Raw genomic sequence first — 16,558 nt, 5'->3', positions numbered from 1 at the left:
AGAACCCCAAAATGCACATATACGCACGTTTATACTTTTCACTGGAAATGGTCTTTTGAATGTAAGTTGCCGAGGCTGGTATAAACCTTCCATCAGAGTTGACAAAGTTTTGCTGATCTTTCTAATCTGAAAGGTTGGAATCATTATAAATCAGTGCCAACTGTGAAACGTAAATGAACTTCCCATGCTGGCTGCTCCATTGATTGACACAGTTGTTCTCAGAGGTGTAGAGGCGGTCCTGTGCTTCAGTGGTTTAGACAGCCAGTCAATCACAGACATGCAGAGGAAGTCTCAAACCTGCATTGAATGGTCTTTTCAACTAACTTATTTGGTATAGGAAGATGCTGTCATTGTTTGGTCCTCATATAAATGTCCCTGACTGCCATTCAGGGCTTTTAATGCGTCATTATTGATCTTAATCCTTTTTTGGGAATATTTGCACAAGAAGTGTCTGGATTTACCCGGTAAAGCCCACAACTTCAAAGTTGACAGAAAATCTTTATTTTCTTTGGAATTAATGTGCTTTTCAAACCCCTTGATGAAATTCAAAGAAAAAAAGAATTTCATTTTTTTAATGAGATGTTGACTTAAAAATTAAAGACTATCAATTTGTATCAATTATAAGTCAACTAACTATGTTAATTTAAGACGCAAAAATACTGACACGAGTGTTCTGGGGGAAAAAGGCCCCTTATTTAGCCACTGACTCAAAATTGATACACACATTTTAACAAGGTGCAACTCTATTATGAAGAAATAATTATCAACACATTTTGCATTCTTTCTACACAACAAGTAGCTATAAAAAACAGTAACAATAAATGAGTTAATTCACCATAAAGTTTTAAAAAATTAGCAAAGTTTTTCTCGCCAAAAGTGTTTATGAGATTTTGCAGAGGCAGCCATTTTGAAACGAACAGCAAAAGTTCTTCTACCGCCCCTAGTGGAATGATGATGAATTACAGGACAGAAAACATGCACCAAGTTATATCCAGTGGCTTTTTAAGGGAGCTTTGGATCATACAAATGAGATAGAGGTCTGTATCAGACAATATTAAAGGTTGTGTCATGTTCATGTATCCATTCTTGTGTTGAGGTAAGCGCACACTCCAAAAAAAAAAGCCAAATATCAAAGTTTTTAAATGATTGTGACCTTCATTTTTTGAAGAGGTTAGGCCACTAATTCATTAGGACCAATTAGTCCAAATTTTCTCTGCCGGAGACACTCTCTGGGGGGAGTATGATTTGGAAAGGTAAGGTCAGACTCAACATCTGCTTGCTGATTTTGATGCCCTTTACAAGAAGCTGCTGGCTGTTTTTTTATTTTATTTTTTCAAACACATATTATTTACTAAAGATTTGTGCGTCTAAAAACACCTGGAAACTCAGTAACATGCAAAAATGTTGTGGTGGACTCACTAACTGGCTATTAAAAAAAGCAGACTTTGCTGTTTGCTTTGCACACCACCCCCTTTCCCTTCCAGGCTCTTCCATGAACATGTACAGTATTCTAGGTTTCTCTGAAGTGTCTAAACAAAACAAATTTCAAATCCACAAGTTGTTTACTACATAACAACCAAGCCTCAAGGAAGTAAAGCTGCAGTTTACTTTAAATGATGCCGTTTCTCATGTATAACCCAAGGACTGAAGCGGAAACACGATGCGGTTATGACAGCTGCAACTCAGCGGCACAGTTTGTAGTGGCTTGCAAAAAAACAACCTCTGACCAAGACAGGAGGAAAAAAAATGCAAAAATTGGCGAGTCCTGCTGTTATTTTTACACGTTTAATCTTTGTGTGATTTTTGCCCCTTTAGATCAAGGCCTGTAATGCACAAATTCAATGTTTTGCTTGCTGTAGTTTTTCTGAACCGTTTGGTTCTTGATTCTTTTTGAAAGAGAACTAAACTAGAGTTCCTTTGCAATTAACTTTAACCCACATTCTAAGATCGAAGAGTTTTCACTATTTCATATCATAGTCTAAGAGACCTTTCACACCAGCCTAATGAACTATCACAGGAATACTTCGAAGACAATCGTCACACAAATGGGAGTAAGCTAGGTCCCTGAGTACAAATCAGTTTAATATCAAAGCTCAAGTTCTTGTACCATTTTAGTGAAATAAAAGCAACTAAAATCTATTAGACGAGCTAAATAAGATTAATTTTGTGATCTCCTTCATGCCGCCTGCCACTATTTCACAATGTACCATTCAAGGACTCCACTTAAATATCCACTTCAATCATCTTTATTTTAAAAGGGTTCCCAGTAATCTTGTGGTTATGTGTTTTTTTTTTTTTCATGATATATTTTCCGTCCGACAGACTGTCGACCTGTCCAGGGTGAACTCTGCCTTCGCCCATCAGTAGCCGGGTTAGGTTTTCCAACAATCTCACTGCTAATTAGCAGGAGTGGTTATCAGAGAAATGATGACTTGGACCAATCACTGCTCGCGAACGTAGTCCAGTCTCAAAAGGACAAAATTCATAAAGCAGAAATTGAATTGACTTAATTTCTTTGGAACCAGAGGTAAGGCATTTTCTATGAGTGACGTCACAGCCTTGCTATGTCCATCTCTATATATGTCAATGGTGGAGTCATTGGAGAAGTGTCTTGCCCAAGGACCCAACAACAGTTGAGTGGGGAAAGTGGGCCTTGAACCAGCAAACCTTAGATCATGGCTGCTCAATCAGCTGAGCCACAGGGGCGAAATGGGACTGCAGAAAAATGCTACAAGAACATGGCAAAAAAAAAAAAGAAATTCATTCATTCATTGAAGTAGGTTTTTAATGAAGTATTACTTTGAAAGAAAAAGACTATGAAGAATATTTATTTTTATATTGCTGGAAATAAAAACAGGCATGAAGGAGTTTAATTATGCGAATTTCCTTTATTTAAACTATTTTAATTTGCAGCATAAACCCATTTAGTTATGCTTTAATTTTATTAGAATTGAGACTATATATTTTTTTATTACCAGAGCAACAGAATTGCATTGAAAATATAATAAGAATTTTTATTTTATGTCCTTTATTAAAGAAAAAAAATGATGTTTACTGTTTTTCTTCCAGATAAGCCTTATTTTCTTTTTTCCTTATGATATATTTTATGCAGTTATATGTTATATAACATTAACGGCGGGGCCTCTATAGTTAATGCATTGCAAAGTAACATTATTGATGGCTTTGATAAAGTACAGTGCCCTGTCAACAAACCACAAAGACTCTTCCATTAATTTTCTTTTTCTCCTCTGACGAATCACCAGAGTTCCTGTCTCAGAGCAAAAAGCCAAACACTTTTTCACCAGAATGTCACGGAGCATTTCTATGTCTGGCAGTGACTTGTATCACAGGGAAGTGTATTGATGTGAGGAATTGTTTGGCTTTGTGCTCAAAGACAGACATGACATGACATTCAGTCTGACCCTTTCGCCGTCAGGATTATCTGTCCTGACAGCTTTCAAAAAGAACCGCCGGACACTAAAAGAAGTCCTTTGACTAAAAGTAAGCCTCTTACTTGAATTGAAAGTCTCTCCTCTTTTCATGCGCTCGTCCTCCAGTACACCCAGCTTCCGTGAAAATCTCTGTATCTGTTAATCTGAGCCCCTCACTTTCAAGCCCACTAAAGCTGGGATGAAGCAAAGATTCATGCTTTATATTCAAGGTGAAGTACCGATGCAGCGTTTGCTCTCACTTTGTGGCACATTTATTATGTGAAAAAAACGTTCCCTCTGTTACTTATGGGATTATACTGTCCAGTGGTCGATGGGTTCACTCAGTCTCAAAAAACAGGTCAGAAAGTGTGGATTAGGATTATTTTACTTCTTGGAAGATGATTCACTTTAATCTTCATTCAGAAGAAAGTTTAGGACCAGTGCAAAACCTTTTAGAAACTCCCTTGTGAATATTTTAGATGGTTTGTCACCAACTTGTCATAAAGAGTTGAGTTGTGGCATCTTAAAAGTTTCTCAAAACATGTAGAGAGTTAATCTGAGTTTATCCATTTCCCACTCCAATGAAAAACGTGTTTTTAACATGTTCTTGTGACATTTTTTTCATGACGTATGACATATGCAGTATATAAAGAAAATTAAGCTTAAAGTGCAATTTTGAGATTTTTTTTTTCAATTCAGATAAAAATAAAAAATCTTTTAGCACTAGCTTAGGTGCTAGAATCAGTGCACCACAAGCCCTCTGCTCCTCTCTATTCCGATGCATCCACTTACAGGAATACATGTGCAATGCTCTCTTACCAGTGCAATATGTCCAATCATTCAGGGTATCGTGCAATGTTGATTTTTTTTGTATTATTTATTCTTTTCCTATTTTGCATATTTAGCTATATTCAGTCTATTTTACTTTATTTTCTTATTCTATTTTACTTTATTTGGTTATTTTATTCCATTTGTGGTGCTGTACGGATGAAGGTACTTGAATTTCCCTGAGGTTTTCCAAAGGGATTAATAAAGTATTTTCTATTCTATTCTATTACAGACAAATACATTTCCTCATCTGAGCTGGCATCAGGTCGGATAACTCCGATGTTGGTCGCCATTGTTTTTTCAGCAGAAATGTCATGCTGGGGCTGTAAGCTAGCGGAAGAGAGTGTAAACGAAGGTATGATGGGAAATGGGGCTGGGCTTACTCTGCCAATAGTTCCGCCCCCAACTAAGAGGGGAGTTTCTTATGAACTACTGCTGCTCTGCAGAAACTATGTCCTAAAAACCGCCACAGGTCTTCTGATTTTAGCTAAGAACACTAACAATCATAATTAAAAGAACACGTTTACCATCAATCAAAAGATGACCACAGTATGACTTTAAGTAACAAGGTTATATTTAGTTTCTATTCATAAATTTCAAGTAAAACTGAAACCTGTTCTTTGTCATGAAGGTCAGAGATGAGAGACCTGGTTTCTCTCTACTTTCTCCAACATTTCATCTGCTTTTTATCACTTGTGTGCCATATTTGAAATGACTACAGTCCACAGATAGATTTCTAATCATTTAAATCTCAACTCTGGTTTTACAATGTCAAACACTGCAGACTTAGAGCTGATTCATTCTCTACAAGAAAAAGAAAAAGCCTTTGTCCTCTAAGCAGGGCAGTGAGATAACAGCTGAAGACATTTTTTTTAATCACACAGGTTAAAATATAAAGTTCTCAGCTCATTTCTAACACATCAAATTCTTGTAGACAATCATTGCATAGGTTGTCAAAAAAGGCAACACTGAAAAGGTATAAGAATAATGTATTGCTTCAGCACAGTTTGGAAAATAGATCTTTTTGAGGAAGGCAGACATTCATTTGTCAAATAACTTTGTAGGAGAAATTGGCCAAAAATGTCTGTTGTGAAAAATTGTCTAATCTTATTTGTTCCTGTTTTCCACACAGTACTTTAGAGCAGGGGACCCCAAACTTTACTTGTTAGGGCCACATAACTGTTTACTTTTCTGATGGGGGACCGGGGTTGGTTTGTAGGCTAACGGAAAAAGTGTAACAACCACAGCCTAAACGTAAACATGTCTTTCCAGTAAGCCACACATAGCCAAATTTTAAATAATTAATTTCTGTGATCTTTACAGAAAAAAATATACTAAAACATTTAAAAAAAAAAATAAACCAATAAATAATCTTTCTTCTCCCATCACAGTCCAGACTGCAAAAGGATGGAATACAAAGTCTGGGTGCGTCTTGATCGGCCAGATTGAGAAAAAAAAAACTATAATAATTCTGCATCTCTCATGGTGTTTTGGGGGCCGGGCCAAATGTGGAGGAGGGCCGGATCCAGCCCCCGGGCCACAGTTTGGGGGCCCCTGCTTTAGAGCATGTAATCCATCCATCAAAAAATGAGGGACAAAGTCAGTAGGTGCTCACTGAGCTTTGAAGACCCACTCTAATCATTTGTTTGATATACTGTAAATTTCTTCATCTATATCCTCCATCACGAGACAAATGCCACAAGAACATTTGAAAAACACGTGAAAAAAACACTTCTTTAAGTGAAGAATAAAAACAAAAATCCTGACTAATGCTGTTCTAGCATAAATCTCATGACTATCCATGTTCAGGAGCTGGGCACAAACATGTAACCAGGTTTCCTTGAATAAGCAAATATTACCAGTGTAAACACATCAAATGTTCTCACCTGAGTTGCAGAATTTTTTTCTCATGTCAATAAAATTTTGAACATTTATATTTTTACCTAAATCTGTCCGAGAGGCGCTGGTTGCTGGTTCAAGATCCAGATCTGGCAGAAATAAACCTGAATGGGACAGATGTTAAACATTTTATTGCCCCACCCTCATTACCCTGGGCAACACCCTTGACTCCACCAGTCCCAATGGGGGCGGCTGAGTGGCCACATCAACATCTATGCTACCATTTCTGCAAAACTCTGTCCTCAGTGTGACTCCAAATCAAATTGCCACTGCTTTTATATTTCCTCTGAAACTGTAAAAGCCCAGAGCGAGAGCAGCAAACAACTTCAATGGAATGTTTTCTAGTTTGTTTGATCAAAAGATTATGGAAGCTAGTTTTACCAAAGAAACATTTATTTAAGGTTTGAAAATATTTTTAAACACAATTTTGTTATTCTAAAGTTGTGGTGCTGAGATGAGTGCTAAACTACATGATAGGGTTAGGGTAAAATCCACTTTAATGCCAATCATTTTCCTGGAGACACGCACCTTTCTGTCTTAGCTCAGTAATCCATGTTCAAGCTAGTTTTACTAACTCATCGTACCTCCACCAAGAAACTCTTGGCTCCTTTTCTTCTCAATTTTCTGCTTATGCCATCCTCAGATCCGTTTAAGATCCACCCCAAAATGTCAGATTCCTCATCAGAATGTTCTTTGGTGTGAAGTTTAAATACTAAATCGCACAACACAAATGCCACAGACGACCAGCATCTCCTTTGGCCAACTCCTCCAGTCTAGTTCTGGGCTGAGTTCTCACCTTTCTTTGGTTAGAAAAGTGAAGATCCCACAAGGTGAGATCTTGAAAGGAGACCCAGTTCAAGGGAGATCGACAGTCAGGTTTAGATCCTTCCATTTACTAATAATTGTTCCAACAGTGGATCTTTTTTCACCAAGCTGCTTGGAAGTGCTTTGTAGCCATTTCCAGCCATAATGGAGGTCTAAAATTTCGTTTCTGGTATCTTTTGACAGCTCTTTGGTCTTGGCCATATTAGTAGTTTGAGTCTGACTGATTGTATGGGGTGGACAGGTGTCTTTATGCAGCTAACGACCTCACACAGGTGTTTCTAATTTAGGATAATAAGTGTAACGGAGATATTTGAGGGTCAAAATTCTAGACAGGTGTTCAAACACATATTTGCATCAGTGGCGCACAACTAAATTATTTAAAACAATCATACAATATGATTTCCAGATTTATTTTTAAGATTATGTCTCTCACAGTGGACAGGCACCTTAGATGAAAATGTCAGACCCCTCCATGTTTTCTAAGTGGGAAAACTTGCAAAATTGTAGAATGTTTGAATACTTATTGACCTCATTGAAGAAACATGGAATGTTTGGCATTCTGGGAGAGTCTGATTTCTTTACCAAAATCTGGATCCAATTTGTTGAAAGAATTCCTTGGTGAAACTTGGGTCCCGATGCCAGCAAAAGTTTGAAGAAGATGAGATTATATCTTTACCCATTTTATAATCACTGGGAACATTTAAAGTTGCATGTTGATCCACAGAATCAGAACACAGATTTGTGTGAGCTGTCTAAAATAAGTATTTTTCTCTAGTAGAAAATAAAATGAATAAATATATAGCGCCCAAAAATGCAACTCTGGTGTACATTGGAATGCAGCTGGTGTTTCTTTTTTTTTTTTTCTTTTATCTTGGTGACTTTACGTGTTGAGTTGAACAAATAAGTTGGAATCTGCTCACAGAGACAAAATAAAGGTCAAAATGATGTAAAATGTTTCATGTAGTTCTCCAGTGGAGCAGCAGACATAAAAGACGGGGGAAAAATAACTTTTAAGCAGATTCTGGACCCTTTGGCTGTGGCACATCAGATTAGATTTTTACTAAAAATCTGTCTGACAGACATCTGAAAATAGTGATTTGTGGTAATCCTTAAAGTAAAGTCTGGATCTGAAACAGTCGAGTGTCCGCTCCATTTTAATATCAGGTTTGTTTTAAGTTTAATGCTCATTGGTAATGAAATAAAAGTTCTTTGACATAGCAGTGGAGCTCAGCAGAGGCAGGAGCTGCCGTCAAGACATTTTAGTCACAAAAAAGAAAACTTTAGTTTTTCTCTATAGGAAACAGTTTGGTGCTTGTTTATAATAATCAGTGCAAAAACATGTCTTGAGTATCATTTTTGCCTGATATTAAAGTATCCAGCGGTAATTTTCTTCCCTGCGTCTGCTCGTTATTTTAAAAAAAAGTCCATGAATTGAAACATGGATAAAGTGATGATGAGAGGCAGAGCTCCACATTGAAATGTATTTAAAACAAACAAACAAATAAAAACACATGGATATATATTATTCTTGGCAAAATAGATAAAATCCATCCATAAATCTTTTGAATCCCTTTCAGGGTGATGGGGGAAGCTGGAGCCTGCCCAGCTGTTGGGCAAGGGTCGGGGTACACCCGTTGACTGTATACAAGAACTGGATGGAGTGAGTATGATGTCATCCATTGAAACGGCTTTCATCCGGCTCCAACAGTCTAAAAGGATAAGTTCTTGTTGACAGTAAAGCTGAATGAAGAAAAATTTTATTATAGCCAGTTGAGAAGGAAAATATGATATTGTAATATTACAGAGAGTCAAGTTTGTTTGATCTAAACCAATAAAATCATCTGAAATCAAGTAGGTAAATATCACAAACTTTAATGTCTCCCTAGATTGGGATACAATAATAAATGTGGTTGAATTTTGAACACACACCTTCTGCCATCGCCTCCGTGGAGCTCCCAACGCGGTGTGAAGTAGAGCGGGAGAAAGTCAACAAGTGCGGCAGCTGTGCAGTTAATTAATCACAACAGTCACTGCTGACTCCTGTGAAAACGTTTCAGATCACTAGACAAAAAAAAGGCAGTAAAAGCTATTGATAAATTTGACTCCATACATATGCAGGTATGGAAGCGATCCCAGAGCGATCATTGTTGTGGTTCAGAGATGACGTGTGGGCCCGTAACATCTGCAGCAGGAAAGCGGTTATTTTCCCACCAGGAAGTCCTGACCTCAAATCCATCAATAATAACATTTCTCTACAGATAAAAAAAAGTTATTAAGAATGTAGAATTTCCTGGATAATTCTGTTTTTACTGATTTTTTTTAATTTTTTATTAAACAACTGTCACATGTAAATGCAGTATTGTCTCTGAGGGTAGAAGTTGTTAGGGCATCTAGAAACGACACTCAACTCCAGATTCAAGACAGGATATAAAGCTAAATCAATAAACAACAAAGTCAAATCACAATAGAAACGCTAAATAACAATTGGCATCAATGGTAAAGTCAGAACACTGAACTTCTCTGGCTTTTATGTAAAAAAAAAAAAAAAAAAAAGAAACTCTAAGGCTCTGTTGTATTGCAACAGAGTTGTATAGGCGGCTCATTGATGCTCAGCAGCAAACAGGCTGTAAGGTGATCCCTAGTTTGTGTCTCATGTATTAACAAGGGGGCCTGTCTGGGTCTCCCTGTGCTGGTCCCCAGCCCGGATAAAATATAGGGTTGTGTCAGGATGGAATTCAGTGTAAAAATCTCTGCAGATGTGCTGAACATGAACATGACATTTTTCTTTTCAAAAGAAATATGAATAAAAAAATAGGAAAAGGATAATCGTCACATCATCCTAAGTGAGGTAAAGCCATCCAAAGTCAACTAACAGGATCTGATCCTCTGATGGATTTATTCCACTTCAATCCATCCTGATCACTCCCAAAGAGAACCTCAACATTTTCATCTCTGCTGAATCCAGCTCTGCTTCCTTTCTCTTTCTCACAGTCTCTAAGCCAACAACATGGCTGCTCTCACCACACTCTTCTATACTAGTGGTCTCCAACCTTTTTCATGGATCAGTTTAATGTCAGACTATATTTTCCCAGACTTGCCTGTACCAGGCTAAAGTAGGGATATAATGTTTAAAATTGTATTTTATTGTTTAGCTTTCAGTTTTCCTTAACTTTCATGGGTAAGGTTTATCTTCATCCTCTGTAAAATATCTGCTGCCGCTTTAATCTATTTGTACACTAGATTTCATGTAAGAATCAGTCAAAAGTGATAACTATTTTCCCTTAACCCATAACTGTCAAAGTCGAAGCTGTAAATCAGACACCAACTTCAGCCTCATTTGACTTTTAGACAGATGTTTATAAGAAAACAAAAAGATTACTGAGAGTGGCATTTTCGTAATATAATAATAAATGTGAATCCACCTTTTTACCAACTTCATTAGTAGCAAACTTGTAACGTTAAACAGCCGGTGGCGGAATATTGTGGATTATCCTGGTCAGTGGGAAAAATGGTCAGAATAAATCCATATTTGGAGTAAAGACTTCTAGCTTTGGGTGTTTAATGCAGTTTTCTTTTTCTTTGAAGTTGAAGGTTCTTTTTTTGTTTCCTCACTTAATCTTTCTTTGAGAAGAAACTTTCTAAATACATTATTGCATGCTAACTTTGGTAGCTTTCAATTTAGCGGTCAGCACAGCCACTTTAAGAAAGTGACATCTTAGACAGACATGTGACATAGCACCTCAACATGAGTCAAGAAGTAGTCGGATGTTGTGGCGAGAATCAAATAGTTTTCTAAAATGAAACTTCCATCAGAATCAGATTATAAATAAAACTGAAAAAAGATGCAGGTTGTGCTTTTGTCATGGGGCGGCTAAATTAGATAATCCCAGGAGCAGGAAGACTCAGACAAATTTTGAATGTCTCACTAGTTGGTTTACTAGTGAAACCAAAATACGTACAAACACATAAGATGCTCTGACACAGAACACTAAAAACAGTTCCTCAAACCAAAAACTCAAGAAGCAAATCGTAACAGTTTTGTTTTCTTTGCAGACCGGTACCAACGGTCCAAAGGGACCAGGGGTCGTGGACCACTATTCTGCACCTTTCCTTTCATTTTTGCTGATACTCTTTAGTCACACATCCCACTTGAAACCTTCCTCCACCCGTTCCAACCTCCTTGCTTATAACTTCCCTAAAAGCCACACAATACTCTTCCTTTTTCCACCACTTGGTCTTCTAATTTTACCTTAACAGTTCTCCTCTTTTTCACCACCAGAGACATCCTACACAACACCACCAAATACAGTCTGGAAAAAACTACGGATGGCACACTAAGAGTTCAAAAACCTGAGCATAGGTAGTAGTTGAGTCTTGTCAACCAATCAGAACCTTTGATTTTTGTAGTGGGTTTTTATGGGCTTTATAAAGTTTGTTCATATATTTGTATGGTAAAGAGAATGAAAATGTTCTCTTCCATTTAATTTTCTCCTTTCAAAGAAAAGATGTCAAACTGGACCACAGAGAGATAGGAGTGCCGATGAACAAATAGTTTAATTTTACGCCCAGCTGTTTTGAGGAATTAACACAAGAACACACATCTGGTGAACCAGAGTTTGTATTCCAGAGTCAGAACCAGAGTTTGTAGAACAAATTTTCTGTCTGAATACACCCAAGCAGACCCTGGTCTGGAACCAGGAGTCACACGGTTTTGTTTTCAAGATTTGGTTGGAAACAGAATTCTCTGTTGACGGCAGTCTGAAGATAAACCAAACACAAGTTTCAGAATTCAATCCAGACCAAGTGCAGTTGTGGGTGGAGTTGGTTTGGACCAACGGACTTTATTCTTAATTGTTCCCTGGCATGATCCCACGTGGGGTCACACTTACTCTCGCTCAGTACCAATTGCTTGGTGCGGTCGGGCCTAACGGAAGTTTGCTTCCTCGTGTGTTCAATTACAAGCTGGTTGTGTCATGAGAAACACATTCTCCAGGCGGAGGCAGATTTCTGCTGGAGCAATAAAACTAATATTTGTTCATATGTCTCAGGCAGTCAGCCCATTAGCTCTCATTTTAAAGTGTAAGTATGCACTTGGAGGCAGCAGTTTAACACTGAAATAGTGCTGCCCTGAAGGCAAACTAAAGAGGTCACTTATCATTGGACTCTGCAAGTCATCAAACCTGGTGACACGATTCTTATCAGCGTATCCAAAACGGGAAGCTCATTAGGCTCGTCATCCTGGTCTTTGTCAACATATTTCTGTCTTCTTGCCTCTGAGCATCACATTGGGAATAATAGAAACCCATTTACTGATGCCTCATTAGGACAAAGCCAAACAGCCTGAGCTAAAATACCAGCAGTGAAGCTCATCTACATTCCAAATGTGCAGCACAAATGGGAGTATGAAATGAACACCGGCGCAAGGCGTGAGTCCCCATGCTTCACTAAGCTAAATTAAAGAAATGTTTTATTTATGCACACATAGGCAGCGCCACATACACACACACGCTCACATTTTGCTAGCAGATTAAAAAGAAAAGTATCAAAATATTTCTTATAGCCGTGAACGACTTGCAATCAATATCAAAAGTGGTGGAGCATAAAAATTTGACAAAATATAAAAGAAAGCAGCTCAAGGAGGATTTGTTTTCCTCATTCTGCTGCGTTGATGGCTTCAATTTTGGTGTGAAGAGCATTAGCATATCTGCTTGGAAATAAATGGATGTCTCTGGAATAGATGTTGCAGCGTGTGATGTCTGAAAAACCTCTCAGTGTTCAAAAGGACATGGTTCTGCTTTTTTAAAGTGCTTTGAAGTGTTTTTCTTATTTTATTTTGAAATAATCCCCAAATCTTCGCATAATTAGCAAAAAATGAGTTATTCTTAGGGTGTATTTAGACTCCCTTGTTAGGACCAAGTACAAATAATTTGGTCCAGACCGAGTCCTGAACCTTGTGTTTGGTCTGTATTTGGATCTCAACTGGACATTTCTATTACCAAAGGTTGTAAACAAAACCATGTGACTAAGGATCTCTTCAGTCATTTGCTAGGAATTAGGAAGAAAGCAACAAATAAAAGTATAATAGAAGTCCAAAGCTTTGCAATCAATGTCGGGATAGTTCACTTATTGAAACTTTATATTTCGCTGAACAGTTTTGAACTTCTGTACAACACTTCCACTGCTACTTTGGCATGGCGGAGACATGCTGCTTACTGAGGAGTTGACTGCCAAGAAGGTATAGTACTTGATAAGTGTTTATGACATACTGATTGTCCAAAACACCATGTGAGAAGCAATGAGTATGACTTTACAGTTTGTTTTAAAGGGCCTATACTATTCTTTTCTTAAGCCTTTCAGAGTAAACTATATCTGTATTTTAGATTGCTCTATATATCCTTTGGTACAGTAAAGAACAACATATTTATGAAATGTGAGTTACTTTTGTGAGTTTTTTTCCTACCTGGAAGTAAGTTGACTCGATCTCTGAGGCTCTGTCTTTCCCTCCTTGTTAGTGCTGATGCACATACCATATGTCTGCCTAGTAGATTTTGCATGATATGACCAAATTTCAATGAGTTATTGTCACATTGTTACTTTGCGTTTGTCCACGGCTTTTTTGATTAATCATGTAATCCCGGCTACAGTGGCCATTTGCATGGAGTCTAGTCAAACTGAGAAAACTCAGAGCCAGTCCAATTAAGCGAACCCCGGACCACAAAAGATGGGTCAGAGAGCCATCTTTTCAGACTGAAAATGTGTTCCGAAATATTGGGGAAACAAACTCTGGTTAACTTTAAACCAAACCAAATGTGTCCAGTCTGAATACACCCTTAATTAACATCTTCAACCTTATACTTGTCTTCTTAACTTTCCTTTCAAAGTTTCAACTTTTTCACCAAATTTTATTTTGGAAAATGTTAGTATTTGCAAGGACTGCTAATTCTTATGTAATAATAAAATGACCAAGCAACCTCCTGTGAATTCTTAGTCCAGGAGGACACTGATAACAAAGATTTAAAGGTGCTTTGTATAAACTAAAATATCTGTAGCTACTTGAATAAAATATAGGTTTAAGCAACTTCTAAAAACAAAGCCTAAAACATGAAGAAAAACTAAAAAGTCACCAGAGTAAGAAGCTAAAAGGAAACCGCAGGGTTTAATTCACTGAGGAGGATTGGCATTAATAGAATTCAAGCAGAGTGGAAGACCATTACAAATGAAAGCATCGAAAATAACGGGAGGAGCTCCAGCTTTTATTTAAAAATATGTATTTTGTTGTTTTCTGCAATGCTTTAAAGAAGCTTGTTTTTCCTAGTCATTGTCAGCAACGATCCTAATATTGACTCCAAAATTGTAGCTCCAATGGTCACACAAATCAGACTTTTTCCAAACACGAGTCTGCAAAGCCGATCAGAAAAACATATTTACATTTCATTGATTTTTGTTTTCAAGCTGTGCAGTTTTCCAGTCTTGTCCCAAATAAACTAATTTTCCAAAAATGTACACAAGCTTGTCCAATTACTGAAAAACAATAGTTTGGTTTTATTTAATTCAAAATTTTAATAAAGGAAGCAATGAAAAGTCATCTGACTCCACGTGTAGGATGTTTAGTGCTTAACTGTTTATAAAAAAAAGGAGGGATTAGGAGCAGGAAGAAGAGCAAATATTAGAATATACTCATCTTGTAATGCATATTCTGGAAAAAAATTACATTTTGGTAAGGAGTTATGTCAACAATCTATAGAATATTTTAGACTTTACACATTTTAGATTGAAAAACCATGAACATCAGTACAAAGTATTCCCTATGACAACACATTCTAAATTACATTACATGCAATTTACACATTTATCTTTGTAGGGGTGCGCAAAGTTATTCTGCATTCATGCTGTGTTGGAAGATTTGCTGTTTTTTTGACGTTCATGTAGGTTTTCCGAGGCCCACAAGTCAAAAAGTTTTCCCACCTCTGCATTAGTCACTGTTGTAGTGGTTGGCAAATGTTTACCAAGTGACTCTTTTTCCGTGTGTATATAAGCTGCTGATGAGCGACTTATCTCAGCTGAATGAATAAGTGAGTTTGAGTGGCATATCCTGTCACACGCTGAAGGTCCTATAGATGTCCTGAATTATTTAAGGCACTGCAGAAGGATAAACATGCAAATCCATTCTAATCAGTGTTTCAGGATCTTGCATGTTAGAGCCTTGAAAAATGGCTTATTGCTCGCTTTAATTAACAGAAAACTCATATTTAAAAACAAGTGTTTTTCGCTTCTGCTGTTGCACTGTTTAAAGATCCACTCGAATGAAGATTGCTTTTGTGTGTGTGTTTATGTTCTTGTGGCATGACGCATTAAGCTCAAAATTGCATTTTTTATTTTTTTTTTATTCGAATTGCTGTTTGAAAAAGATTGTTTTTTTTCCATATGTGTCATAAGGTCCCTGCTCCGCTTAAACAGGGAGCTTACTTTGTGGTCCCGCCCACAATTTAGAGGCAAATTTCTAATGAACTACTGGCTTTCTACATAAAACCGTGTCCTTGGTTTTGGCCAAAAAACGACAAAACCCTAATTAAAGGGTAGGACTAAAGGGAAGGTTGGAGGCGGACTCCACTCTCAGCCGAGATTTGAAAAATGCAAAAAAAAAAAAAAATTGGGCTGGAGGGCTGAGCGGTGGAGGTGTGGTCTAGATATGTGATTGATAGTAACAGTGAGGTTAGCTTGAGGTAACTAGAGAATCTTTTTACTATTGTCTTGATAAAAATACGAAAAAAATCATAGAGTTCTCGGGGTAAAGGAGCGAGTGTCATCGTTCATCTTATTGTAATTAAAATGGTGGGAGGCACCAACATCGATGCGCATTTCCTCCACTTATTCTTTAGGTGGGCCGCCAGTCTAAAATGGGCGGGGCTTTTATTCTGGAGCTACAGTGCATAATCATGTGAAACGAAAGGACTTGGGACTTACATCAGTTGAATAATTAAATTCAACTGTACTACCTCGTTTGAACCACTGGGGGCAGCACACAGATGGCTTTAGAGTATAATTTCAGGACTTTTGTTTTAAATAAAAAAAAATATCAAGGACCTACACACAGAACTTTAAAAGCCCATTTGTACAGATCCCTCAAAAAAAGTTGATTTGCTGTTAAAATAACCAGTGGGAACCCTTTTACAACAGATGAAAAGATGACGGGAGTGGGTCTTTAACCCCCACAGCCAGCATTTAGCCTTGATGTTTTAATGGGTGCAGATTGAACACAGATCAAATCACCACTGATCACTGTCCACTCAAGTCTGCTTCCTTCTGCTCCAGCGCTGCCTTCAGCATCAAAAGCCCCAAACCCTCCCTGCTGATGGTCTCACCTCTCTGCCCCGCCAGTTCACACCAGGCTGCTGCCTGTCCTGCATGCCAATCTGGCTCTTCATGAAAATGCATTTTATCTTTTCTTCAAACAAAAAACAAGTCTCGCCTTTAGATTTTTCTCATCATTTGGTAGGCCTCAGGCTAAGTTGCTCCTCTCAAGTTTTATGTGTTCTGAATGAAAGCTTATTTATCAGGCATATAATTTTTTTTTT

The sequence above is a fragment of the Oryzias melastigma genome, linkage group LG17 (genome assembly GCF_002922805.2).
Source record: "Oryzias melastigma strain HK-1 linkage group LG17, ASM292280v2, whole genome shotgun sequence".
NCBI lineage: Eukaryota > Metazoa > Chordata > Actinopteri > Beloniformes > Adrianichthyidae > Oryzias > Oryzias melastigma.
Note: the sequence above shows the minus strand (reverse complement) of the source record.